Genomic DNA, 27,595 nt, shown 5'->3' on the forward strand with positions numbered 1-27,595 from the left:
CCAAGGAGGCCACGCCCCCTTGAGGCCATGCCCCCTGTTGTAGAAGACACGCCCCCAGCAACCAATTCAGAACTGGGGCCAGAAATTGGGGTGCTGGGGGGCTGCAGGGGCGCTGTGCTGGTCCGGCGGGACAACACCCTCCAGCCGGGCGGGGCTGAGAGGGTCCCACGCACCTGTTCGGGGAAGGACGGAGCTAGGGCTGCTCTGCTTCTTAGTAAGATCATCAGAAGACACTAGGCAGTTAGCCTTTAGATGAATAGGATAGAAAAGTGGCAAGTGGCCATTCCAACAATTGCTTTATAAAGAGTTTAAAAATTACTGTGATACATATAGGAGCTGAGAGATAGTTAAGTGGGTAGGCCACTTGCCTTGCACTTGGCCAACCCTGGTTTGATCCTGGTACAGAGCTAGGAGTAAATTCTGAGCACAGCTGAATGTGGCCCAGAACTCCTAAATAATATGTAAATAAAAATCACTGTGGCACAGAAATAAGCCAGTTTTATCTCATGTGTTACATATAGTGGGAAACTTATGTGATTTTCAGAAAGAAAATACATTTTATTCTATATTAGGAAGCATAGATTTTGTTTCCTATCTGCATACTACAAGATTTTGAGAAAAACACTTTCTGTTCTTGATCCTTCATTTCTTTGAAAGTTAAAAAAATAAATAAATTTCTTAAAATTAGTTGATAGTATCATTTTTTTGTTGTTCATTTAATTTTTTTAGGGTGGAGAGATGCTCCCAAGTACACGGGGTCCTGGGGCCCTACCTGTGATTCTTAGTCAACTGGGCCAGAAGCTTAATGCTAGGGCCCATGGAAAGGGTACCTTTCAGTTCCTATGATCCCAGGGATAACCTGGTCTAGCCCAGGTGTGCTTGAGGACCTCCAGGGCCACACCCGGCAATGCTCAGGAGATCATACGATACAGGGGGCTCAAACCTGGATCAGACACATATTAAAAATGTATTATATCCAGTTATCTTGATTTAAGCATTCAAATTTGATTGTGATTTATTTTGAAATTTGAACACAGAGGCTAGTAATGCATCTCAGAGACAGAGCAATTTCTTTGCATGTGGAAAGTCCTTGGCTTGGTCTCCCACACCAAAATAAAGAATAGAACAGATCTCAAATACTTGAGGTATATAGAGCTGAGGCTCCTGAACTTATTTGACCTGCCATCCCTTTTTCTGAAAAATAAAATCAGTGTCCACTTCCAAAGCTACTTTCTAAATAAACAGTAAGTGCTTCCCAGTAGCCCCCACAGAGTTAGTCATCTCCCCACCCTGATGGTTCTAGCGCCCCCTAGAGGGTGGTATCACCCACTTTGGGAAACACTACTATAAAAATAAATCATAGAAACATTGAATCATGTTAATATCTGTCAAAACTAGGGATTGATAGAAATATGCTTGGAACTTCGACCTTTTGTATCATTTTTCCACTCTGAGGTTTCTTTGCTCCTTATTCATTTACCCAAGAAGGCTTAATTTAGAATTGGCCTGATTCAGAGTCTTTAGTGTTGGTTAAAAGAGTCTTAAGTGCCACTTAAATGCCACCTTCCATTTCCTGGGCAAGAGTGCCTCGGTTGGCACAACCCCAAAACCAGCAGGGCAGTGGTGGCTGTGGTAGGAGTTCCAGAGGGGTTGCAGTTTCAGCCCCTGAAATTAGTGCCTAGAGAGCTGGAAATTCCAGTAGTCTCTGATCAAATGGTACTAAACTGGAAATAACAGGAGTGAGAAGTTCATGAAAGAGAAGGCTACAATCCCAAGGGAGATTTGCACAAGTGCAGCACCGCTTTGAGGTAAAAGGATTTCTGCTCTATTCGTCCCTGCCTGGATTCAGACCTCCAAATGTTCTGTCTTCCGCCTATTGATACTTACTATTGAATCACAAGACACTGTTGTCTAGAGGTTCTCACAGAGAATATAGACCATACCTTTATCCTGCTTCTCCTACATGCACCTTTCTTCTTCTTCACTTCATCTTGATTTTTTTTATCATAACTTCTCTTTGATTGTAATGCCATCAATTTTAAATACCTTTTGAAATGTCAGTTAGGGAATAAGTACAAAACATAATGATTAAATGGAATCTTTAGTTTCTTGTGTTGCCAGAGGTGGAAGATGATATTCCAACACTATTTTTTAAAGGCCTATTCATTAACAGGCAGAATGGCTAGATACAGATTTTACCCCCTAAAAGTCATGTGAGATTCTTATGCCAAGCCTTGATATCACATACATAGTCATTCTGCCAGTTAATGTTTGGTGACATAAGAGTATAATCTTCAAGTAAAAAGAACATGAAATACATGTCACTTGTCAGTACTAGAAGCCAGTTTTTTCTTTTTTTCTTCTTTTTTTTTATGCCCCCCCCCGGAAGCCAATTTTTTCTAATGGTGATTTTTTTATGAGAAAAAGAATTAATGCATCTCTAAATTAGTATTAAAAACTCATCCTCCAATTCTTTGTGTGCATGAAGCAAGCTAGATTTTATTAAATGAAACTTTCTTAGAAAGATATGACGGGAGAGTAAGAAAGGCAAGATATTCATATTCAAGACAGAGCACAAGTTTAAAGAGCAATGAAGTAAAAAGACAGAGACAAGCAAGTAAGGTATGTGTTCAAGGGACAATATGGGTCTGAGAGAGCAAGCAAGCTAGAAAAGAGATGTAGGAAGATATGTGTTCAAGGAAGATCATGGACTTGAAGAGGAAAACTCTTCACAAACTCTTATCTGGGTGGAAGTTGATACAAATATTTGAGAAACATCGGTAGTCTGATTATTCAGCCACTGAATGTACAAATTATAGGAAGACCTAGGGTTATCTACATCTTTCTAATGGTGATTTTTTTATGAGAAAAAGAATTAATGCATCTCTAAATTAGTATTAAAATCTCAGGATAAAGAACTCAGGAGAAGATTAACCAGAGTTTGTGTTTGAGAAGGAGAATATCAGTCAAACTGACTTTCTTAATATTTTGATAGTAACAAAATAAAAGAGTAACAAGGACAGTCATTCTCACCTTTCTACCCATTCTCACTAATCTTTGAGCTATGCCTATGCATTCAATAAAACAGAATAATCTATAATTACTTGCATAACAATGTGTAACTAGATAATATTTTAGATTCCCTAATCATGTATTTTATATTCCAGCTTTATTTTTTTCCTTCTGCTCTCTTCATATCTACTTAGCTTCTGAATGCATCATTACATTTCCTTTTGGAATTCTCTTCTCCATGGGTTATAATGCAGTTACCCCAACAAAAATGTCCTTCATGAAAAAAATTATAAATAGTTTTTTGTTTGGGGATCATACCCCAAATTGCTTGGGGGCTATTTTAGTGTGAGTATCATTCCCAGTGCTACTCAATGCATCACTTGGTGCTGAGGATCAAACCTACCACATGCAAAGCATGTGCTCCCTGGACCCATCATATTTTTTAAAACAAACTACCTTAGCTGCATTAGAACATCTTTATAAGGGATTTGTCCCCTAAATTAAACTTTTCTCAGAGACAGCTGGTCACATCATGATGCAGTAAGTACGTATGGCACCTTTTCCCATGTATCTCCTTTCCACTTATCCCAGAGCCTGAGTTTAATTGGAGCAGAACCATTTCTTAGTTATCTTTTGGTGTATACTGTTACATTCTATTGTTATCTTTTATATGTCAGACCTAACACATAAATTACATAGAATTAGCTTTTCAATTGGGCTGAAAATGCAACTGAAGAAAAATCAGAGGTGGTAGTGGAGATATCAGGGATCTAGCAAGTAAATTTACAATGTTCATGAGTTCAAAAGTAGAGAGGCCTTGGGAAAAGCTTTCTTCTCCCTAATATGTTATATAAAACTCTAGAGATTAGTAATTTGTATTTTATGCTATGAAATTTTGGAGCTACTGAGAGTATCTCACCCGCACGGCAGAGCCTGGCAAGTTACCCATGGTGTATTCGATATGCCAAAAACAGTAACAAGTCTCACAATGGAGATGTTACTGGTGCCCGCTCGAGCAAATTGATGAGCAACGGGATGACAGTGACAGTGATAGTTCAACAAATGGATGATTTTTTTTTGTGACTATGTAGAAAAAATAGAGAAAACAAGACAATTTCTGAATACAACATAAAGATAAAATTAAAAAAAAAACTTTAGATAATGAAAAATCTCTATTCTCCACTAGTGAATGCTGGGTTAATCCAAAACTTTAGATTTCCAAATTTCAGGAATGAAACATTTAGAAGAGAAATAAATATTTATAACCACAAATGTAGCAGTAGTAAGTTCCTCTTAAGCATAAAACATAACTAAGTTATAATTTCTAGTTTTTTATCTTTGCAAAGTAAATTTATACGTGCTTCCACTTTGAAAATTAATGACATAATGACTTCCGCTTTTAACTTCCAGAGTTAACAAGATGAAATACATCCTGAAAATCTGAGAAAGTTTGTTATTTCCTTACAGTTTTTAGAAATAAATTTCTAATCTGTAGGATTTCATGCTCATTGGACTTGAATCTATAAAGAAGCCCAAGCCAATTTCACAAGAGTGATCAAAAATGAAAGTGATCTTTTTTTTAAATAAGGGAAGTGAAACATCAACTATATTTGGTCAAGGGTACTTAGGTAAAGTCAACACTCATTCATGAACATGGGAGTGAAGACATACAAGAACGTGTTTGGAAGAGGCAGGAATATATTTTCCTTTCAATTATCTGTATTGTTTAATTACAGGAGTATGAACACTATATAAAATAGCAACAACAACAACAAATATGGATCAAATCCGGAGAAGCACTGGGTGAAGCACTTCCCTCGCATGCAGCCAAGCCTGGTTCAATCTCCCTGGCACCATATGCTCCGCACAACCCCGTCACCAACAGGAATGATCCCTGTGCACAGAACCAGAATCAAGCACTAAGCAACACCAGTTGTAGCCCCAAAACAAAACAAAACAGCCAATACACAAAATCTGCAAAAACAGCAAATAAAAACGTTAAAAAAAAGATAAAGGAGACAGTGATCTCTGAGAATTTGAAAGAACAAATGAGCTGAGTTAACCACCAAGGGCGCAAATGTGGCTCATTATTTGACTTAGTCACTCCAACAAGCACTGAGGCAGACTTGGAGCAAAAAGATCGCTTCTTATATTCAGACATTCACTCTGGAAAGACACAGCTGCAAAAACTGCTGGCTCATTAGAGGTCACAAGGAAGAGCAAGCTTGATAGGAATGGCATTTGTGCTGCTGACATCTGTGGTGCTGTTGCAAGGCTGTAAGGGGAGCAAGACAAAAGGGCATTGATACTCTTTTTGGCACAATGTGAATGAAATAAAATTATGTAAGGGGCCAGCAGGCTTGTAAGATGAATGGCATCAATTAGAGCCAGAAGTCAAACAGAAGGTACAGAGCAAGAATGTTTTTATTTCTATGTTCCCTGTACACAGTCTCTAGAATTGTTCTCCATATACTCTGGAACTCAGTATATTTTAACTAGGAAGAAAGAAGAAGCACACTTAGAAACATGAAGTCCCATTGATTTAAAAAGCTGAACATAGGTTAAGGGGAAAAAAATGTAGAAGTCATGCTCATTTTGAAAATTGTGATCAAATCTATAAGTTTTTAGTCCTATTGAAAAGCTAAATCTGAGCATCATGCACAAGTTCAGTTTTGGGATTTGTAAGAAGACCGGATCTTATTAGTAATTGAAACAAATAAATATGTTTGTTTTGTAATGAAAGGAAAGGGAAAGATAAGGCTCAAATTCAAGGCATTGCTCAAATGCTATGTTATTAATGAACCAGTGCCTGAAAGGTAAGAAGTGGCTTCTCATTAGTGGCTTCTGTGGAATTCTGGGGCACTTGATGCTAGAAGGAAATGGAAATGCTGCCAGTTAACAGCAGGAACATCTAAATCATCACACTTAGGAGGCGAACTGGAAAAACAAGACATCATTTTATCCTCCACATAAAAAATAATAATGAATGAAAGCCTTCATTGAGTATATACATGAAATGTCTTAAGTCAGGCTGCTAAATAAATAGCTACTGTTGATGATGGCAAGAAGATAAACAGACATTCATAACAGTCAGCGAGCAGACAGCACTGACTTTGGGATAGAAAGCATTTTTAATTCTGTATCACTCATATGAACATATCCTAGCTAGTATTGATTCTCCAATGATCTTCTCATTTTCTCCTTAGTCTTTGGCAAATAGTGTGGGTCATATTAATCAGCTGATATTTATTAAACACTTATTTTTGGAGCCAGAGAGATAGTAGAGGATGGGATAGACACTTTCCTCGCATGTAGCAGACCTCGGTTTGATCTCTGGAACCACAGGCCCTACCAGGTATGATCCCTGCATGCAGAGCAGGAGCAAACCCTGAGTGCAGCCTGGCATGCTCCAAAACCAAATAAACAGTATTATGTAAAAAGTACTATGCTAGTCAGTGTGGTTAGACATGAAGCATCTTTTTTTCCTAAGGAATTCTGCATATAGGGGCAGGAGTGATAGCACAGTGGGTAGGGCGCTTGCCTTGCACATGGCCGACTTGGGTTCGATTCCCAGCATCCCATATGGTCCCCTGAGCATCACCAGGAGTAATTTCTGAGTGCAGAGTCAGGAGTAACAGCTGTGCATTGCTGGGTGTGACCCAAAAAGAAACAAAAAATTTCTGCATATAAAGAAAGAAAAATACGTGAGTGGATAGAAGTACCATTCTTAACACAGTTTTGACTACCCTAATGATGACAAATAGTCTAGAGTTCTGAGAAAAGAGAAAGATTTCCAGTGTAAAATATGTTTGGATTAAATGGACTGTTAAAATAAAAATGCATTTGGAATGAAGAGTAGTTCAGAAAACTGTGTAGTCTAGAACCTTAGAAATAAGAAATGAAGCTCCTAAGAAGTCATAGTTTGTAACAATATTAAAATGACTTTGTCTTGAACTCTCAATTGTGGTATATGTCTTGAATTCTCAAGGCATTATATAGGACAAGTAATATAGGCTTTGTGTGGCCTATTAGTTCATAACTAAAATAGGGATAATAATACTCAGGACAAATTAATGGGTAAATTAAATCCAATTTTTGTTTAGCTATATTTTTTCCTATGAACCTCAGAACATTTCTCTGCAAAGAAAACTAGAGAAGTTAGCTTTTTCCAGTTGAAGAGAATTCCAAGCAATAAGCTATTATTTTCAAAATATCAATGAGGTTTTACTGCTTTGAAAACTAAATTTATGAGGCAAATTGAAAGCCACTATTTAAAAATCATCCTTCTACTAATAAGATCTGGTTATGATTAACAAGTTATCCTCTAATACTGCCACTGCTGGGGGACATATTATCTAGTAAGATTGCTTATTCAAATTTCTGATATGTCTATTTCTGATTTATATATATTTGCATATATACATATACATTAACCCTTGCCTTATTTTTATGTATTGCTAATTTTAATCTCCTCACCCTTACCTTCCTTCCCCACCCCTTTCTTCTTCAGTAATCTTAGATTATCAGTATCCACTGGTATTTTTCTTTTAATTTTGTCCGTCCATCAACTTTATGCCATTATATTGCACATGGGAGTGAAATCATGCAATACCTTTCTTTCAGTTTTCTTTGATTCACACAGTTCCCTGAGCTTCTTTACTTTTTAGCAAATGGGAAAATTTTATCTGTTCTGTAGCTGAGTAGTATTCCTCTGTGTAAATGTCCCACATATTTTGTGGAGGATGTAACTTTTTGTGTTGATGTTTTGGTTTTTGTTAAATAGATATCTCAAAGTAAGATCGCTGGATGGATGGTAACTTTGCCTTTAACCTCTTAATAAAGCTCCATAAATTTATATTACTATGAACAGTACATCAGAATTCCTTCTTTATACCCTTTTCAGCTCTTATTATTGTTTCTTAAGAAGTAGATCATACTTACAGATGTGAGGTGGTATCTCATTGTGTTAATCATTTGCATTTTTCTTATGAAAATAACGATGAGCACTTTTTAATATGCCTATCAGTCATCTGTATATCCTCTTTGGATAAGTGTCTTCAGAGATTCTACCCACCATTTACTTGAGTCATTTGTTTGTTTGTATTTTCTGGTTAAGTTGTAAGAATTTTTTTTATATACCTTGTATATTAACCAAACATCTTAAGAGATGTAGGATATGCAAATATCTTCTTCTAATCATTATGATATTTTTTCATTGTATTTATATTTTCTTTAATTCTTAACAAAAACTTTTAAATCTAAATGAGCCCCAATTTTTTTTAAATTTATTTATTTTTAATTAGTGAATCACTGTGAGGGTACAGTTACAGATTTATACACTTTTGTGCTTATAGTTCCTTCATACAAAGTTCGGGAACCCATCCCTTCACCAGTACCCATTCTCCACCACCAGTAAACCCAGCATCCCTCCCACCCTCCCCAATCCCATCTCCCCCCCACCCCACCCTGCCACTGTGGCAGGGCATTCCCTTCTGTTTTCTCTCTCTATTTAGCTGCTATGGCCTGCAATAAAGGTGTTGAGTGGCCACTGTGCTCAGTCTCTAGCCCTCATTCAGCCCGCAACTCCCTTCCCCCGCATGGCCTTCGACTACATTATAGTTGGTGATCCCTTCTCTGAGTTGCCCTTTCCCCAGAATGTGAGGCCAGCCTCCAAGCCATGGAGTCAACCTCCTGGTACTTATTTCTACAACTCTTGGGTGTTAGTCTCCCACTCTGTTATTCTATATACCATAGATGAGTGCAATCTTTCTATGTCTGTCTCTCTCTTTCTGACTCATTTCACTCAGCATGAAACTTTTCATGCCGATCCACTTAAATACAAAATTCATGACCTCCTTTTTTCTAACAACTGCATAGTACTCCATTGTATAGATGTACCAAAGTTTCCTCAACCAATCATCCGTTCTGGGGCATTCGGGTTTTTTCCAGATTCTGGCTATTGTAAACAGTGAGCCCCAATTTTTATCCTTTTTGTTTTGTTTTGTCTTTTGTTTGGGGGCAATGCTCAGTTTTCTACTGCCTCTATAGGTACTGAGGATTAAACCCGAGTTTTCCAGGTGCAAGATAAGCACCCTATCTGCTGTACTGTTTCTGCAGTCCCTTAATTTTTTTCTTCAACTTTATTTCCTTTGTTATTGGCGTGGAGTTCCCAATATCATCTCTAATGTCATTGTCATGGAATTTTACCTATGTTATTCTATACTTTACTGTATTAGGACATAAATCTACATATTTATCTACTTATATATTACTTATGGGATTACTAGAATCATCTAAACTTATACTTTTGCATAATGTCTGTCTAATTTTTAAAAATTTATTGAAGGGACTCTTTTTCTGCATTGGGTGGTCTTAGATCCCTTGTCAGTGATTATTAGTAAATATGTGGATTTAGATATTGACTTTGTATTCCTTTGTTAACTGTGTCTTTTAATTCCAGAATTTTGCAGTTTTATTACTGTTGCTTTTGAAGTTAGATAATTTGAAGCCTTCATTTTTTTGTCTACTTGCATTTTATTGCCATAGCTTCTTGAGATTTTTTACAATTCTAAACAACTCTTAGTATGTATTATTCTTTTACCCTAAAAATAAATGTTTTATTCTTTTTCCCTAAAAATGACTTTGGGATTGCATTAAATCTACTTTTGTTAGAATGAACACTTTTTCTATACGAAATCTCCCTTTTTATGTACATGGAATATCTTTCCATATCTAACATTTTTTGTTTTATAATAGTCAGTTTATAAATCTCTTACCTCTTTTATTAAAATGATGCCTAGGTATTCAAATCTTTAGAATGCAATTTTAAATGAATTGCATTCTTATGTAAATACATTCAAATTGCAATTGCTATTGATATACTTATAACTAGCTATTTTGCTATACCTAGCTTAACATTAATTTCAATATATTTTGACAGACTATAGTTTCCTGTATATGTATATTTGATAATCTTTATATCATTGGCCAACAATCATAGTGTCATTACTTTTCTGATATGAATTATTTTTGTTGTTGTTATTAAAAAAACTGACTTTATAAGAAGGATAACTGAAGAATTCATCTTAATCATAAATGTCATAAATAAAATGAATGACAAATTTGAAAATAGTTGAGAAAATACATGCCTGCCATTAGCAATTCAAAGGGCATGTTTGCCATGAACTCCTGCCTACTTTGAAAAGGGAAGATGTTGGAATGGTAGCAGGCAAAGATGATGATTCTCTCCAGACTGTTTAATGGAAAGATTATGTGTTGTATCCAGCTTCAGAATGGAAGGAATATAAAGGGGTTGCCAATGATGGAAGTCCTCAGGCTGAAGACCATTATTTACTTCCTTTGATTCGCTAAAGTATAAATAATCAAAATGATACATAAATTTAATTGCTGGTGTCGTGTAGTTATTTTTGAGGAACAGCCACAAATCTGAGATCTGGTATTTAACAAACAACTCAGGCTACCTACTCAGACTAAACACATAGTGTGTTTTCCAGGCTGTAATTTTATAAAAACAAAATGTCTTTAGAGAGAGAACAAGCTAGTACTATTGCTTTAAAAATCACTTTAGGAAAAGTTTCCTTACTAAACTAAAATAAAACGTAGACAATCTAATCCATTTTGCTGGCTGTCCCTGATCCACCCTGTTGTGCCATGTTATTACCTTAATTTCATTGACATCCCACACAAATGTCTTCCTTCTAAGAGTCTCTGGAAGCAGATAAACTCTCTTTTTATTGTGGGGTTTGTTTCTCCAAGAGCAAGGATTTGCAGACATTTTGGCTCTGGATTCCCTTACACCCTTAAAAATAATTAAGACCCTTTATTATGTGTGCCTCACCTATTAATGTCTAATATATGGAAATTTTAAATTAATATATTTCATAAACTGATTATTTCTAAACAAAACAAAAATAAGAAGAGTAACATTATTGCAGGGTTTTATTGTTTGGGAGTTGGGTTTTTTGTTTGTTTTTCAGGCCACACCCAGAAATGCTCAGGTCTTACTCCAGCTCTGCACTGAGGGATCATTCCTGACATGCTTAGGAGAACTGTTTGGGATGTTAGGGACCAAAATTAAGTCAGCCACATGTAAGTCAAATGCCGTACCCATTGTACTATCTCTCCAGCCAACTTTGTTGCAATTTTGCAGTTCTCTTTAAAATTTGTATTAGCAGAACAAAATATTATTCTAGTATTTTCATCTTCTTCTAATTACTAAGCCTGTTGATGTATTGAAGTATACAAAAAATCCATTCTCACACAGATATGCAGACAGAAAAGGGAAAAATACTTTAATTTTACTCATTTATTTGTGTGTCATATCTGGCAGTGCTCAGGGATTACTCTTATTATTGGCTATGTGTTCAGAAATTATACTGACAGAGCTCAATGTGCTTTTATACATTTCTTCTATCATTCTGTATAATCTCACCTAATAGTTTATTAGGATTGGTTGTAATATGGGATATAAAGTACAAGTGAATTTATATCACAGTAAAATTGTTGTAACTTATATTTGATGGGTATTTTACTCATGGATGATTTTTTAGATTATGCATCGGCCATATATCATTGATATTATATAATAACTTCTCACTATGAAATCATAGTCTTATAGAAAACTCTCAACTTATGAGGAAATTCTCAAGCTCATGGCAGTGATTGTTTTTCAAAATTCTAGATTATGCTTTAAAACTTGCATTTCACTTGAAGAAACAAGCTCACTTCGGTGTTTTGTTTTGTTCTGTTTTGTTCTGGATTTATTTTTTGAGCCACACCCAGCTATGGTCAGGGCCTACTCTTTGTTATATGCTCAGGGCTTACTCCTGGTGGGACCCAAAGGATCATAAAGGGTGCCAGGGATCAAGCCCAGGTCATATGCATGTGTAGCAGGTGCCTTGCCCACTGCACTATCTCTCATGGTTTGTTTATTAGACAATCCTTCAGGTACAAATGCTGTTCCATAAGAAAGAACAAGAAAAACAAAAAAGAAAAACTCTAGTTCTACTTATACATTACATAATTGCAAGGACTTTTCCAGGGGGTTGTTACCTAAGTTTGATAGGCAGTAAAAATGATTTACATGTATTTCCTATAGTAGAACATGTAAAAAGATGTGTACGCTTAAGTCACTGTATCACTGTATCACTCACTGTCTCCCGTTGTTCATCGATTTGCTCGAGCAGGCGCCAGTAAGGTCTCCATTAATCCCTGTCGCATGCTAGTGTAGCCTGATGGCGTATTGGAGGCACTTTCAGGACCAGTGGTATATTGAGTATGCCACTAAATTAATTGTCTTGACTTAAGAGTACCCGTGGTATACCTGTGGCGTACTCTTAAATCAAGACAATTAATTTAGAAATTTTTGCTGCTTCAGCAAGAACACTTTTCATGCAACTGCTTTATAAAACTCAATTAGGGGCTAGAGAGATAGTACAGCAGGTAAGGTGTTTGCCTTGCAGGATTCTAACCAGGCTTCTATCTGGAGCACCCTATATGATCCCTTGAGCCCTGCTGGGAATGATCCCTGAGCACAGAGCCAAGAGTAAGCTCTAAGCACTGTAACGTGTGACTCCAAAATAGAATTCATTTAGTCAAGCCAGAGAGATCTAGCACAGGAGTTAAGAACCTTGCCTTGCATGCAGCCAAATCTGGTTTGATCCCAAGCATTTTATGGTCTTCTATGTACCACTAGGAGCCATCCCTTAGCACAGAGCTGGGAGTAGCTCCTGAGTACTACAGGTGTGGTCCAACCCCTTCCCCCAAATTATTTAATTGCTTATGGAAACTACATTGGAATGAGCACTCTTCCAGTTTAGAGCCCCTGCTTTGTTTTGTGCTGAAATATTAGCAGTTTTACTCACAATTGCTTTTGTTCCATCAGTACAAAGTAACATGAAAGGAAATGAAAATAATCCTCTTTAGCATTTTCATGAAAATAATTTTGTTCAGGGAAGCACCCTGAGCATGCCTTAATGACATTTTCCCAAAGAACTACGTTTGCGAATTCCTATCCCAAAGAACTTCAGCAAAATTTGCAGGCTAATATGATTGAGTGAATAACAAAGCACTCATTTAAAAGAATTCTGCAAGTGTTGTATTAAATAACAGACGAAAATCTTAAGACATAGAACGATAGGTTGTAGCAAAACTTGTTTCTCTTGATCTCTGACCCACAAAAGTAAATACATTTAAAAAGGGCATAAAAGCCCCTTGTTTTACTGGCACCACAATTTCTGCTGACAACTCCTGTCAGCAGCAGTGTCAGGATGTTTACTTGGAGCCATAAGCTGATAGACAGCGGTTCACCTCCACCCCTAGGGAGTCTGCTACCTGTGCTACCTCAGGAATTGCAGTGCCAGCTGTTTTCTCAGGAATGGCTTTTCTTAGCTATGGCCTGGGGGCAGCAATTTGTGTTACACTTTGCCAACTCCTCATCTCATTCTGACATAGTGGGAACCTGGACAAAAACATTTCTTGTTTTTTTTTAACATTTTAATTTTACTTTATTAAAGCACTGTGATTCACAAAGTTACTCATAGTTGAGTTTTATACATACAATATTCCATTGTGGATTCTACCTCTAGTGTCTATTTCCCTCCACCAATGTTCTCAGGTTCCTTCCCAATCCCTCCACTCCCAGCCTGCCATCTTGAAAGGCACCTTTATAAGTTTGCTTATTAAGTTTGGGTCTCGTTATTTCAGTGTTGTTGACTTTGTGGTTTGAATATTTAACTTTATCATTACTTAACACTTCTATGTATCTAAATACGCTAGACCCCTCCCCCTAATCCCTAATGTCCTCTTATCTCTTTTTCCCACTTCTACTCAATTTCTTTCCTTCTCCTCTCTATATTTTGGGACCAAGAGTATTCTAGGCTTCCCCCCTTTAAACAATTACATTCTTTATTCTAAATATCACATATAAGTGATCACATCTTGTGTTTATGCTTCTTCTGGCTTACTTCATTTAACATGATATCTTCCAGTTCCATCCATTTTGCAATGAATTGTATGATTTCATTATTCCTTACAGCTGTGTGTGTATGCATCCCATTGTGTATATACACCTTATGTTCGTGATCTACTCATCTATCCATGGACATCTTGGTGGATTCCAAATCTTAGCTGTTGTACTGAATGCTGCAATGAATAATGGTTTGCATATATCCTTTTAAATGAATGTTTTTATATCCTGGGAATAGATACCCAAAAGTGAAATTTCTGGGTCATAATATGGCAGCTCAATTCTAAATTTACTGAGAATTCTCCATATTGTTTTCCATAGGAGCTGAACCAAACAAAATTTTCTCCAGCAGTGAATCAGAATTCTGTTTTCATCACACACCCAGCAATACAGATTGTTCCAAATATTTTGATATGAGCCATTCTAATTAGTATAAGATGATATATCCTGGTAGTCTTGATTTGGATTTTGTTAATAATAAGTTATAGTGAGCATTTTTTCACGTGTCTTTGGTCATCCATTGATCTTCCTCAGAGAAGTGGCTGTTCATTTCCTTTCTCCATTCTTACGGGGTTTTTAAGTTGTCATTGCTGTTTTTGTTGATCTTTGTGAGTATTTTATATATCCTGGATATCAACTCCCTATCTGACATGTTGTTTTGTGTTTTTTGGGGGGAGAGCCACATCCAGCAACATTCAGGGGTTACTCTTGGTTCTGCACTCAAGAATTACTTCTGATGGAGCTCAAGGAACCAAATGAGATGCCCAGGATCAAATCTGGGTTGGCTGAATTCAAAGCAAGTACTCTACCCACTGTACTATCTCTCCAACCCCTATCTGATTTGTTGAATACAAATATTTCCTCATACTTAGTTATTCGTCTTTTAGTGTTAGCCCATATTTCTTTCTGTATTACTGTCATCCCATTGCTCATCTATTTGTTCAAGTGGGCACAGTAACGTCTCTCAATGTGAGACTTATTGTTACTGTTTTTGGCATATCCAATACACCAGGTAGCTTGCTAGGCTCTGCCATGCGGGCTCCATACTCTCAGTAGCTTGCCGGGCACTCAGAGAGGGGCGGAGGAATCGAACACTGTGCTATCACTCCAGCCATAAAGAAACTTTTAAATTTTATGTAGTCCCATTTATTTCATTTTGATTTTGTAGCCTTTGCCAATGGCATCATAGTATTAAGGACTCCTTGAGGTCTAAGTCTTGGAGAATTCCACCTAAATTTTCCTCAGTGTACTTTAGAGATTCATGTCTGATCTCAAGGTCTTTGATCCACTTTGAGTTGAGGTGTAAGGTGTGACCCAGTTTTAATTTCTTACATATAGTTCTGCAATTTTCCCAATGTCATTTGTTGAAGAGATCATCTTTATTCTACTTCATGTTCTCTGCTCTTTTGTCAAAAATTAGCTAGCCATATATATGAGAATTTGTCCTTGGATATTCTGTTCTAACTCACTGTTCAGAGAGTCTGTCCTTCTTTGTTCCAGTAACACACTGTTTTGATTACTATGGCTTCACAGTATATCTTTAAATTAGGCAATGAGATGCTTCCCAGTTTCTTATTTTTCAGTAGAATTTTGACTATTCTGGGGTCCTTTATGCTTCCACATAAACTTTATAATGAACTGTTTTAAGTCCTTGAAGAATGTTGTCTGACTTTGGATAACTATTACAATTTATCTATACAGTAGTTTAAGTATGATGGTCATTTTGACAATATTGATTCTTTGAATCCATGAGCATGGATTGTTTTTCCATTTCCTAATGTTCTCGTCAATTTCTTTCTTAAGTGTTTTGAAGTTGTCATGTCTCTCACCTCTTCTTGTTAAGTTGATTCTTAGGTACTTGATGTTTTGAAACACTATTTTCAATGGGATAGACTCTTTGATCTTCTCTGATTCATTATTTCTACATAGGAATGCAACCAATTTTTGTGTTTTGACTTCGTGGCTAGCCTCTTTCCTGTATTGAAAATCCAATCTTTCTGAGTCCTTTGCCTGGCATGTTTTCCACCTCAGATTGGAGCTTCAGTCCTGTCTGCCCATTTGGGGAAGCTTCCTTTGATTCAGAACTGTATGCCATTACTAGTCTGTGGATGATCTTGGGACTGGATCCTGCAGAAATATGGGTCTGTTGCGGGTGGAGCTTAGGAGCTTGGTTGACAGGACTGAGAGCTAGTAGGGGCAGGACTGTGTCTGGGATCTTTTGGCTGGGCAGAGCTGAAGCTGAAATCCTGCTGCTGGGCGCTCACCCCCAGAAAGCAGCTCCCAACCTGAGGCAGGTGTGGATATACCACCATTTATTGAGATGAGGAAGTCCTGAGATTCACAGTTTGTGAGATCCCATACAAAAATAGATTCTGTGAAAAGCCTGATCTCTAATATACATCTGAATGGTTGGGGTGGTACAGGGCTATTTAGGACAGAGGCCTGCTGGGGCAGAGCCAGGAACCACTCCTGATCATGTAGATTCCTCTGTAATAATAGCACCGATTGTTTGGAGGATGAGATCATTTCAAGTCAGGAAACTACTTAGCACAGTGTCTAGCATATCTATCATAAGTGTAAGATAAATGTTATTGACTGTAATCTCATTAGATTTAATATTGCCTGTTGTTCTTAAAATCAATATCTTCCCTTTTAGACATTAAAGTCATTTCTTCACAAATGAAGCTTTTATTGCAGACATCAGTGATTCATAAATATGAAATTTTTATACACTTTTCTATTAATATATGTTTAAAAATATAGCTGCATTTCTCCTCATTGTGTTCAAACAGCTTAGCACTGATGGTTTTCCATGGCAGACTTTGAAAAATAAACTTAAGGGACTGGAGCATTATTACAGTAGGTAGGATGCTTGCCTTACACGAAATCATTCTGGATTCCATCCCTGGCACCCCATATTATCTCCCAAGCAGAGCTAGGAGTTATCTCTGAACACAGAACCAGTAGTCAGCCTTGAGCACTGTTGGATGTGCCCACCCCAGATTCAAAGAAAATAAACTTAAGTGAGTAAGGAAATAAGAAGATAATACAGGGATTAAAGTACATGTATTACACACAGCCACCTCAGCTCAATCCCCAGCACCACATGGTCCCCCTGGAATTGTCAGTTATAGGCCTGGAGTCCCCTACCTACTATGAAATGGCCCAACTAATTGCCAGCACCAATTAATTGGAGCACCTTGTCCTTGGACCCTTGCATTGAACCACTAGTGTGGTTGGCCAAGATGGTAGGGAGGATTCCTGAGCCTTTGAAACATCTGTCACTGTCACTGTCATCCCATTGCTCAATGATTTGCTCTAGCGGGCACCAGTAATGTCTCCATTGTGAGACTTGTTACTGTTTTTGGTATAACGAATATGCCACGGGTAGCTTGCCAGGCTCTGCTGTGCAAGCGAGATACTCTCGGCAGCTTGCCGGGCTCTCTGAGAGGGGTGGAGGAATAGAACCTGGGTCAGCTGCATGCAAGGCAAATGCCCTGCCGCTGTGCTATCACTCCAGCCCACTTGCGGTATTTCATAATACATAAATACATAAATATTTACATAAAAATTAAACTTTGTATCATAAAGAAAATATTTGAAACAAATTTGAGGTCTATGTAATCAATAACAACATTATTTCTGTATACAAAGAACAAAAGGTAGCTCTTTCACCTTGTACTGTATAATACTTAACTTGGTGTGATGAAAGCTGTGGTAAAATAGTTTGGGGATATTTTTTTAAACTCAACATTTCAATGGCTGAATGTTTTAAATTATTTTTTTGACACTACTTGGCATTTTCCTTTATTAGAAAAATATTTTTCTAGCTCATATTTCAATAATGAAAGTAATGCATCATTATTACATGTAAATTTTAGGTTAAAAATCAATAAGTGTATACTACATTAAATTTAGCATTGAAAATATTGTAAGTTCCTAAAATACAGCAACATTAGCAGAAATATTAAATTTTGCTGAATATTACTTTGGATACTGACTGGCACAGGTTAAGACATGTTGTTTAGTACACATTCCTCAGACAGAATGAAGGCCTTGAATTTGAATGACTCTTCATATACTTTACAAAAACTGTGGGCTTCCTTCTGGCACAGACTTTGATAAATGCTTCTGAGAATGTTTACACTATTTTCAGAATGCCCCACAACTTATAGCCTGATTACATGCAAGCACTTCTTTTAGGGCAATAATAATTAAAGCCTGTGCTTCAAGAGTCCCTAGTCATGAATAATTGGATACTAATAAACATTTGGAAGATAGATTTCACATGGGAAACATGAAATATGTTCGTATCAAATGTTAGGAACAAATAATTGAGTTCTTACCTACCCTGAAATAACATTTGAAAAATATGTTTATTGATACCTGAGTACTAATAAAATATCTATATGACTTTTAGGCAGCAACTACCATGTTTAAAATGAAGTTTAGGGGCTGGAGCGATAGCACAGTGGGTAGGGTGTTTGCCTTGCACGTGGCTGACCCGGGTTCTAATCCCAGCATCCCATATGGTCCCCTGAGCACCGCCAGGGCCAGGGGTAATTCCTGAGTGAAGAGCCAGGAGTAACCCCTGTGCATCGCTGGGTGTGACCCAAAAACCAAAAAAAAAATTAAAAAAAATTAAAAAATAAAATGAAGTCTAGAGGGTGCACTGACACCAGCAGGTCAACGTGTACCCACAAGGTGAGTGAGTGCATCAGCAGCTCGATGGTACCTTCAGGCTTCCTGATACCCCAAAATTGCTGCTGTGCCTCTGGAAGGACCCCAACAACTTGGGACTAAGTTTCCTGAGAAATTAAATGGCCAAAATTTAGGCATGTGAAAGCCATACCCATAAACAACCTCTGGCTCAGCCATATAAGCTCATATATTGGCTTTGCTTCAGAGAACCATAAATAAATTTCAAGAGAGATCACTAGTCACAGTTAATCTTGAACCCATGCAAGGCTGAACAGACCAGAGTAAACCAGAGAGGGCGGATCAACCTGGCTTTTGCCCAAGCAGAGCCCCTGGCAGCCAATTATTCCCAAAATCCAAAATTGCGGCCCTGCGCCCAGCCAGACTTCACCATTTTAGGAAGAACTTCTCCAAGATTAATAATCTGTTAGAAATTCAGATATGCGGTTTTTGTGACTGAAATCTCCAGGCTTTCTCAGAGTTGGGCTGGGCTACCACCCCCCACTTTCTTATACTCCTGGAAGCACTGGCAGTCAGCCCATGAACCAACCCCAGCACCACAATGTAAGCATTTCTACTGGACCTGCTTCAAAGACCTATAAGTAAATCTTGAAAGAGATCAAAAGCCTCAGTTAATCTCAGACCCTCACAAAGCCAACAGACTTAGTAAATCAGAGGTGAGCAGATTAGCCTGACAGCAGAGCCCCTGACAGCCACTTGCTTCCACAATCCAAAATACCACCTGCCCCCAGCTGGACTCCACCATCTCAGGACAGATCTCACCGAGGTACAATCTTCTGAAAATGTTGGTTTTGTGACTGAAATTTTCAGGCTTTCTTGAGGTTGGGGTGGGCTACCTCTCCCCACCTCCCTGTACTTCTGGAATGCTCGGCAGTCACATCCACACCCCAAAACTGCCACCCAGTTAAAAAAGCTACTGCAGTCTCACCTTCTTCATAAAATACTGAACTACTTGAATAAACACAATGACCTCTTAGTACCTGTACTGAAAAACATAATGCACAAAAGGAGGGAGAGAGAGAGGAAGAGGGAGAGAGGAGGGATGCTTGCCATAGAAGCAGGCAGTGCTGGGGGTGGGGGGCAGATTGGAGGGGGTGATGGGAAGGAGGCTGGGAACATTGGTGGTGGGAGGTGTGCACTGGTGGAAGAATGGGTGTTGGATCATTGTATGACTGAAACCCAATTATGAACAGCTCTGTAATGCTCTATTTCTCAATATTTAATATTTTTAAAATTTTAATTAAAAATTATTTTAATTAAAAAAAAGAAAAAATGAAGGGTAGTAGATAAATATAGGATGGGATAGGGTGTGCAAGATGTGGCTTAAGTAAGCAGCAGTATTTAAGGCTTACTCCTGGACTTCCCCACCCACTATCCTATCTCTGCAGTCCCAAGAATGAAACTTTTTATACATCATTAAATTCCTTAACATTGGTGTTAGAAATGATGATGTTTGGCTGCTGCCAAAAGCAAAGATAATAAAATCGAAAATCAGTAAGTGGACAATATCAAGTAAGAAGCTTTTGTACAGCAACAGAAACAATTTTTAAAAGAGAAACGGTACATAGTATTTTAATAATATATTTACTGTATCACTGTATCACTGTCATCCCATTGATCATTGATTTGCTCAAGCGGGCACCAGTAACGTCTCCATTGTGAGACTTGTTACTGTTTTTGGCATATCGAATACTCCACAGTTAGCTTGCAAGGCTCTACCTCCGGGCAAGATACTCTCGGTAGCTTGCCGGGCTCTTCAAGAGGGACAGGAATTGAATCAGAGTCAGCTGCTCTCAAGGCAAACGCCCTACCTGATGTACTATCGCTCCAGTCCAATAATGTATTAATGTTCAAAATATATTGAGTTTGAAGGCCCTGTTTTGCCAGGGCTTCAATGACCGCCTCAGTCTCAACAGAACTGAAGGCCTTCCTTAAGTCGATGAACGTTAGACAGAGCAGCATCTTGAACTCTCACAAAACTTCAGTGAGTTTGGTCACTGTGTGAATATGGTCGATCATGCTGAATCCTCTTCGGAACCCGGCTTGCTCGCATGGTTGTCCTTCGTCTAGTGTTCTGCCTATTCTATTCTGGATGACATGAGTGAACAACTTGTAGACAACAGACAACAGGCAGATTGGGCGATAGTTGCCGATGTTGTGGATGTCTCCCTTCTTGTACAACAAAACGGTCCTACTGGTTTCCACTGGAACGGAACTTTGCATTCAGACAGGTAGCGTGGCCAAACAGGGCATTCAAACTCAGTATATCAAAATCCTCCGCGAGCTGTATTGTGGATTCACCACCAGGATCTCACCATTCTACAAGGAAGTGATCATTGATGTAAAGAAAGGGGTGCAGCAAGGTGATACCATTTCACTGAAACTCTTCAGTGCCGCCCTTAAGAACTTCATGTGACGACTGGAATGGGAAGAAATGGGAGTGAAGATAGATGGTCGGCAATTACACCACCTCCACTTCACTGATGACATCGTTCTCATAAAGCCAAACATTAGCCAAGCGGCACAAATGCTGCCGACTTCAACCATGAATGTGGAAAGGTCGGATTGCAGCTAAATCTCAACAAGACGATGTTTATGAAAAACGAACTGGTCCCTGAAGCTCCATTTGCTCTCAATAGAACGAACATCTCCGAATGCAGCAGCTATGTGTACCTGGGTCGAGAAATCAACATGAGGAATGACTTGGTGCCAGAACTGCACAGGAGGAAGAGAGCAGCGTGGAATGCATTCAAAAGCGTAGAAGAGGTGGTTAAGAGAACAGAGAACCTCCGACTCCGGGCACATCTTTTCGATTCCACCATTCTTCCTGCACTAACATATGCCTCAGAGACCTGGGCCCTACGCAAGTAGGATGAGAATGCTATTAGGGTATCCCAAAGAGGAATAGAAAGAGCTATGCTGGGAATATCATGTCTCACTCAAGTGAGAGAAGGAATCTGGAGTTCTGACCTCCATCAACGGTCAAAAATCAGGGATGCTGTCTCGCTTGCCAAGGCATCAAAAATCAGATGGGCCGGTCATGTAATGCGATTCAGAGATGACCGTTGGACTAGGGCTGTTACAGACTGGGTTCCACGGGACGTCAGAAGACCTCGTGGCCACCCACCAACTAGATGGTTAGATTTCTTCCTCAAATCTCTGAATGAACGATTTGAGGCTCTTTCTGTTCCTGGAGCGAGCAGGTATCATTGGGCTACACTAGCTTGTTACAGGGACAAATGGAGATGTTACTGGCGCCCGCTTGAGCAAATCGAAGATCAATGGGAATACAAGTGATACAAGTGATACAAGTTCAAAATATATAAAATACTTAAACACCTCAATAAATAATAATAATAATCAAACACCAAAACGTGCAGTTGAGAATATGCATTTCTCCATAGAAGGCAGTTAGCCAATGAGTGAATAAAAAATATGCTTACTATCAGTTATCAAGTAAACTCAAATAAAGGCAATAAAATGCCGTCTAACCCCTGCTCTAATAGCTATTTTCAAAAATATATGTAATAGGTATGGTGAAGATATTAATAAATAGAAACTTATGTACTGTTGGTGGTAAATAATTTATGGACCACTATGGAAAAACACTGTGAAGAGTCCTCAAAAATTATAATAGAATAAAACTACCACAGAGCTCAACAACCTCACTTTAGTGTATACAAACACTAACTTGAAGAGATACACATCTTCATTTTCATTGTGGTGTAATTTATAAGAACTAAGATATGGAATAACCTAAATATCCCTCAGTGGAGGAATAAATGAAAAAAATAAGTGGGTGTGGATATATACATACACCAGAATAGTTTAAGTTATATAAAGAAGAAAATATTGTCATTTGGAGTGACATGATGTGTATTGAGTGCACTATAAGTGAAATAAGTCATACAGTAAAAGACAAATACTAAATAACCTAACACACCTGGAATCTTTTTAAAAAATGATCATCACTATATCACTGTCACTGTCATCCCATTGCTCATCAATGTGCTCGAGCGGGCACCAGTAACGTCTCCATTGTGAGACTTGTTACTGTTTTTGGCATACCAAATACACCACGGATAGCTTGCCAGGTGCTGCCGTGTGGGTGAGATACTCTCGGTAGCTTGCTGGGATCTCCCAGAGGGGCAGGGGAATCAAACCTGGGTCAACCACATGCAAGGCAAACGCCCTACCCACTGTGCTATCACTCTGGCCTCATAGATATAGTAAATAGATTAGTGCTTCAGAGATGACATGAAATTAGGGAAGTGGATTCACCTTCCAGCTATAGCAGAAACATCATTTGGTGATGCATAGCGTAGAGACTATACTTAGTATTACTTATTATACACCTGAGCACTACTAATAGAATAGATCATAAATGTTTTAACTAAAAACCTCATAGTAACAAGAGAAGCATCAAGTTACAGATGGTAACAACTTAACTGCAGAACTCATTTCATAACAAATAACACATCATTATATTTATATCTGAAAATAATGTCACATGCTATGTATCACTATCACTATTATCCTGTTGGTTGTTGATTTGCTCAAGCAGGCCCAGTAACATCTCCATTTGTCCTAGCCCTGAGATTTTAGCAGCCTCTCTTTACTCGTCCTTCCCAACGGTGCCACATTAGAGGCTCTTTCAGGGTCAGGGAATGAGACCATCATTATTACTGGTTTTGGCATATGAATATGCCACGGGGAGCTTGCCAAGTTCTCCCATGTGGGCAGGAAGCTCTTGATAGCTTGCCAGGTTCTCCGAGAGGGAGAACTAGGCTATAAGATGTCGGGATCTTGCTTTTATAGTCTCTGGATATTGGTCATTGATGGGATTACATGGTGCCAGGGGCAGTTTGTGGGTGCAACTGCCTAGCTACTGGAAAATGGGGGATCTGGGCAGAAGAGGCCCAGTCCCGATCCGAGCAGGCTTGGAGATCTCAGCCCCAGATCCCGCACACCTAGATTCCTCTGCCGGTTCCTTCATGCGTGAGGCTTGTCCAAGCATGTGGAGGGTGGCTGTGGCTGGGTTCCATCGGGTCACCGACTGCCAGGGCTCTGCTCAGGGTGGGGAGGGAGACTCAACCCACCCCCTCTGGGGGCACCAGTGAAGACAGCCAGATGCCGGGCCAAAAGATTCTGTATGCCCTAATAAAAATAACCACTTGAAATAAATTGACCTCTCACTTGCTGAATTTACCAAAGCCAAAGAGAGATTTTTATTTGGTTTGTTTTTTAAAAGACACAGATGATGACAGGAGTGAAATGCATTTACACAGCTCACACTTTGTCCTCTAATTGCACAACCCATCCAGCAAGCACCATTTATGTTTAATCTCGATGTAGGAATCCTTCCTGCTATAGAGGATTGGACATGCCTTGCTCCAACTTCAAAACTCTATTAAGGGATCAGTTTATATATGAAACTGTCTTATGAGGAAGCTGTTTAGCTAATTTTATTTGGGCTAGTCTATTTCCTTATGTTTCCATTGTTAACTTATTTGCATCCTTTTCACTTGTTTTGAAGTATTTTTCCTTAACTAAATTTTTTCTTATGTTTTCTTTCAGTCCATTATATTGGGTAAACAAATTGTTTCTTCAGAGCTAGATACTTCCTTTCTGCAAAGTTCTTTGGATCCGAAAACTCCTGAGCACATAGTCATTTATATAACGCTTTATAAAGAAAATTGCAACTTGTTTTTTTCCACGGGTAAAGAGGCAGGAAATTGAGCAGCCTAGCTCTTATGGAAACTCCACCCTTAGAACTGGCAGCATGGTAATTTTGCCTAGTCTGCTTGCTGGTACTAGCCCAAACCTGTCAAGCTCTCACTTTAAAAACTTGCAGATGCATCCACCACATATTTATGCATTTGAATTGATATTCAAAGAAGTTGCTACTGAGATGAAACTCCTCATTCAAAAGGTTCATAACTGAATTGCTTTTATGATGACAGTTTTATTCAGATTCACCTTCATTTTCTCATCTGGTACTGAAGGACTGTGGCCACACACGTGCAGGCTATGTCTCTGGATTCAAGGTATGTTCTGGTCTGTGTGGCATGTGGGTTAGCAGGCATACAAACATCAAAACTGTGGGTTGCATAATCCAACAACCTGAGTTAAACAACCACAGGTTTGCAAGTTCAGTAGAATCATAGAACTCTAACAGGTGTGCCTATATCTTGCTAAAGATTTCCATTATGGTCAAAGTTAAAAATTTTTATTTAGTCATTAAATTTTTGAGCCAGAAAGAATCATAGAAACTACCGACACACAATAAATTGGTCAGTACATCACCCAGTCAGATCAGAAGAGACATTTTAAATATAAAGAAGCATTTTTCAAGAAGTGTGTTAAATAGGAAGATGAGTAAGGCAGCAAAGAAAGTGTGTGATTAGGAAAAAGCTAAGTAACTGCTATTGGTTTGGATGTGTCCTGAGGATAAGTATCTATTGAGAACCAATGAAGTTAGTGAATATCTTTTTCACAGAAGTGAGAAGATGCAATTTTTGCTATTGCTCACTTTAATTCTTGATTTATGGCAGCAGAATGACTAAAGAAGCCTCACAGCCAAATTCTAATAACACATTATTTTCCTCTCAAGTGACTTGATTCCAGTTGGCACTTATCAGCTTACAGGTCAGGACAAATGATTTTATAATGAACCATAAAAGGGGAACATAGTCTAGACTGGTAGTCAGAAATTCTGCCTCTTTCTTTCAGCAGTTCGCCGAAGTCTATTTTGGGTCACTGGCCAAGGCAGATGGTATCAGCTCTTGACACATTGGGTGGGAACAGTAGTTAAATTTATGTATCATTGGGTAGGAACAGTATCTTACCTTTTAAGTGAAGTGTCATCATCAGCAGTGTGCACTTCAGGGTTGGGTGGTCTGAATCACTGGCACCAACATATTTGCTGTGTCTTCTTCCCCCATTCGACCTCTACTCAGTAAGCCCACTTTTTTCTTTTTCTCTACAGCCCAATAACTCACTAGCCACTTTTCAATTTCTCACCATTCTTATACATTTCAATCTACCCATGGAATCCCACCACTGAAATTTAAAAGAAGGTTGAAGAGGCTACTGTCCCATTACCTACAATGAAGATAAATAATGGGAGCTCCATGAGGACAAACTTCAAGTCTACCTTACACTTACACTGTATTCAATAAATACAGGCATGGACTGAGTGTCCATGCCCCCCTCAGTATTCATACATTTAAATCCAATTCCCAATGTAATGATATTAAGAGAGGGATATTTGAGAGGAGATTAAAGTCTTTAGCATTGAACCCTATGGATTGGATTCTGCTCTTAAAAGAAGAGTTCAGAGATGGGAGATGCATGCTGAAAAAAGAATATAGACCAAACACAATGGCCATGCAGTGCCTCTGTTGCAAACCACAACACCCAAAAGGAGAGAACAAATAGGAATACCCTGCCACAGAGGTGGGGTGGGGTGGGGGAATGGGGTGGGAAGGATACTGGGAACATTGGTGGAGGTGACTGGGCACTGGTGGAGGGTTTGCATAAACAAAATGCAGGCAGTCTCGGGCCAGGGCCGGTACCGGCTCAAGCTCTGCCGAGATTCGACCCGGGTGGCCATGTCTTTGCACAGCCTCTTTGTGGCTGAACGACCAGGATCCAGAACCAACTATATTACTTCTGGTCCCAGCAAGTGCTTGCAGCCATGTCTCCAGACTGTGAACTAAGATTTTGCCCCACGCCGGCTAAGGGGGGAAATATTCTTCCTTGGTTCTTCTTCCCTCTGGAAAGAAGTGGCGTGGTGTCCACCATATTATGGAACTTTTAAACAGGTATGAACTTGGTGGCGTGGGGGGAAAAAAAAGATGTCTTTTGAACTTGAAACAGCGGGACGCTTGGGCAGTCTCAGGCCAGGGCCGGTACCAGCTCGAGCTCCACCGAGATTTGACCCGGGTGGCCATGCCTTTGCACAGCTGCTTTGCTGTTGAGCGACCAGGATCCAGAGCCAGCCATATTACTTCTGGTCCCAGCAAGTGCTTGCAGCCATGTCTCCAGACTGTGAACTAAGCTTTTGCTCCATGCTGCCCCAGGAAGGGAAATGATGCAATTTCCAACTTAAACCTCCCTGGACTTAATTACTAAAATACAGAAATCTTAAACTGTGCAGCTGCGCGACTTTATATCTCTTCATTCTCATCAGTGGAAGACTAATTTATCAAATGTTTCCATGTCAATAGGGCCATATTTTGGGGGGATGAACTCCAACAAGAATAGTGAGTTCTGTGTTGAAACTCCAACAACAATAGTGAGTTTTGTGTTGAAATATGGAATGCAATCAAGATAAAGAGAAAATGAAGTGAAATTTATCAGTTATGCAGGTGGGGGTGGAGGGGTGGGGGAGTGGGGGGTGGAGGGGTGGGAGGTATACTGGGTTTGTTTGGTTTTTTTGGTGGTAGAATATGGGCACTGGTGAAAGGATGGGTGTTTGAGCATTGTATATCTGAGACATAAGCCTGAGAACTTTGTAACTTTCCACATGGTGATTCAATAAAATAAATTTAAAAAATAAAAAATAAATAAATAAAATAATCATATGTAATTAAAAAAAACAAAATGCAAACATGAAAGTTCATAAGTTTGTAACTGTAACTCATGGTGGTTCACTAATTAAAAAAAAGAAGAAGAAGAAGAAATACAAATGGTCAAAGACAAAAAAAAAAAAAAAGAAGAAGAGGCCAGAGAGCTATCTAGGTTTATACCACATTAAGGACACAGGAAATTAGCAATCTGCTTCTTGGAATAAAGCCCTCGTTTAAATGTAGAAATCTATAAAATGAGCAGTTGAAACTCTGATCTTAGATCATCAGCCTCTAGATAGGTAAA

This window comes from Sorex araneus, chromosome 4 (genome assembly GCF_027595985.1).
Source record: "Sorex araneus isolate mSorAra2 chromosome 4, mSorAra2.pri, whole genome shotgun sequence".
NCBI lineage: Eukaryota > Metazoa > Chordata > Mammalia > Eulipotyphla > Soricidae > Sorex > Sorex araneus.